At 35.7% G+C, this 2,805-nt stretch overlaps 1 pseudogene; it reads left to right on the top strand.

The window, feature by feature from the left end:
* LOC108527941 (chloride intracellular channel protein 4 pseudogene) overlaps nucleotides 1-1,287 on the top strand; it is an 8,463-nt pseudogene extending 7,176 nt beyond the window's left edge.
* Nucleotides 1,288-2,805: the final 1,518 nt, after the last annotated feature.

The following is a 2,805-nucleotide window of genomic DNA, read 5'->3' on the forward strand; positions in this document are numbered from 1 at the left end:
ACCCTTAATTCCTTAGGTTAATTTCTGCGTTAATTTTTACATTACTAATGATTGTACTGCTATAGCTAAATCAACTGAATATCAGTTTATGTAGTGTTGCTCAAAAGATGTATAAATAGCAAGCTCTATGATTACCTAAAACAAGCTTTTAAAATAAAGGAAGAAAGCAACAATGTTCCAGATGAATGGCACAGGGCAAAACACATATAACAAAACATATTTAGACAGAGTATCAGGTGCCCTTCAGTTTCTCTTATAAAGACAAAATGCTTGAGGAAGATCTTGAGAAAACCCTCCCTCCCTCTAAACGATTAGCTCCAACATCGTGTCAGATGTTACAACTGATATGAAAGATAAATGCTTTTAGGCAAAAGTAAAAATCTTATCTACAAAGCAACATAGCAAAATCTGTAGTGACTTTTGTAGAAAACTCTCTTTTCTGATGGTAATATTCTTTAGTATACATCCAGGATAGACTAAATTGAAACAATATTTCTGATACAATAGCAATCCTTTCATATGCTCTTACTAAATATTACAAAACTCCAAAAAATACATAAATATCCCTTGTACCATGCATTATGCACCAGTTTGGGGCTGCCTGATAAAGTCATGGCTACTATTTTAACAATTAAACATTGCACCTCACAAGTTCCGCCATCTATACACAGTGAATGCACACAATGGTGAGGGCTCCTGAGAGATGGCAAGCTAACTCTAAATTGAAAAGTTTGTGGTGGAGTGTCTCCAAATTAAAGAGAGGGGACCATAACTTTCAACAGTGAAGTCAAGACAGATGTAAATAAGATTGAGGCATTTATTGAAGAAGTCTTAAGCCCTCCCACATACTTCAAGCCTTCACCAAAACATCCAGAATCAAATACTGCTGGAATGGACATCTTTGCCAAATTCTCTGCATATATCAAGAATTCCAGGCCAGAGGCTAATGAAGTACTGGAGAGGGGTCTCCTGAAAACCCTGCAGAAAACTGGATGAATATCTGGATTCTCCTCTCTCTGATGAAATTGATGAAAATACTGTGGAGGACATTAAGTTTTCTAGATGTAAATTTCTAGAAAATGTAATGACATTAGCTAATTGCAACCTGCTGCCAAAACTGCATAGTGTCAAGGTAGTGGCCAAAAAAAATCACAACTTTGATATTCCAGAAGAAATGACAGATACTTAACTCATGCATACAGTGGGGATGAGTTCACCAATACTTGTCCCAGTGATAAAGAGGTTGAAATAGCATATAGTGATGTAGCCAAAAGACTCGCCAAGTAAAGTCGCATTTATGAAAGAGATGTGTTCATGTCTTGCTCTAAGAATTTGCTTTTCCTAACAGGCTACTCCTCTTCCTATAGGGTAAAAATTGTATTTTGCATGAACATGCAGTTATTGAAGATTAGGCTCAAAGATAGACAAGGTATAGTAGTTATCTTAAAATATATACTCCTAAGTAGTATTATTTTAAAATCATTTTATCCCTCTAAATGTTCGAGGAAGGCATGTCTCTTGTGATTTTGATGAAGACAGAATTATTTTACTCTGTAGAAAGACAGATACTACATTATCAGGGAAGTCAGTCAAATGAAATGGAAATTGGTAAATGGTCAAAAGCTAGCTAGTAAAAAGGATGATCCAACAACATGCTTTAACCCCATTGTGTGTTTGTGGAAAGACCATAGCTTAAAATCTTGAGAAATTTGGGACATAAAAGTTTTCATGGTAGAAAGTTCATGGAATACAAGAATTGACATTATGGAAATAATCTGATTTTATTTTTACAGCTAACAAATCCATTCCCCTTCATTTAAACACCTTTTGTGTTTTACTTCAGTGAAGAGATTGTAGTCTGAATGGAAAGTCTGTTTTCCAAGGGATTCTGAGAAATTTTTGTATTCAAGAGTTGGAAAGCTGTCTTCCATTCTAGTTGATAAAAATTCCCTTTTTTGATGTAGATGCAGATTTTCTATACAGTTCTGTTGTCTTCTTTTACTAGGACTGCTAACTTTCGTGATAAAATTCAAATACGATTTTATTTCTTGATAATTTTGGCTTTCACAATTTATCTTTAAAGCCTTGAGCAGTCTGTATACAATTAAGAGATTTCTGACATTTATTCTTACCCTAAGTGGATCAGCTCTAGGATTTAGGCATGTTAACTTACTTCTGCTGTGTTTTGAATCTCTCCAGAGTTGCATGAAGGTATTTCTGTGTACTTTAACCCATTTAGAAAATATCTACAAAGTAGGCTGGGCATGGTGGCTCATGCCTGTAATCCCAGCACTTTGGGAGGCCGAGGCAGGTGGATCACGAGGTCAGGATATCAAGACCATCCTAGCCAATATGGTGAAACCCTGTCCCTACTAAAAATACAAAAATTAGCCAGGCGTGGTGGCATGCACCTGTAGTCCTAGCTACTTAGGAGGCTGAGGCAGGAGAATCGCCTGAACCTAGGAGGCAGAGGCTGTAGTGAGTCAAGATCGCACCATGGCACTACAGCCTAGGTGACAGAGCGAGCCCCTGTCTAAAAAAAAAAAAAAATCTGCAAAGTAAAATGGAACGGAAATACAAATGTATTTTTATGAACATTTTGATACAAATTTCATTTCATCATTTAAGGATTCACCAATTTCTTACATTAATTTGAATTAAGCATTTAATTCAAAGAGACTTGAGCATTCATTGATATATATGGGCTTTTAAAACTTCATCCTTTATAAATAGACAAGGTTTGGGCTACACAAATTATATTTTATCATGGAAAATTTCAACTCCTCAAGTCATAATGTTGAATAG

Source organism: Rhinopithecus bieti, unplaced genomic scaffold (genome assembly GCF_001698545.2).
Source record: "Rhinopithecus bieti isolate Rb0 unplaced genomic scaffold, ASM169854v2 scaffold_4640, whole genome shotgun sequence".
Classification (NCBI taxonomy): domain Eukaryota; kingdom Metazoa; phylum Chordata; class Mammalia; order Primates; family Cercopithecidae; genus Rhinopithecus; species Rhinopithecus bieti.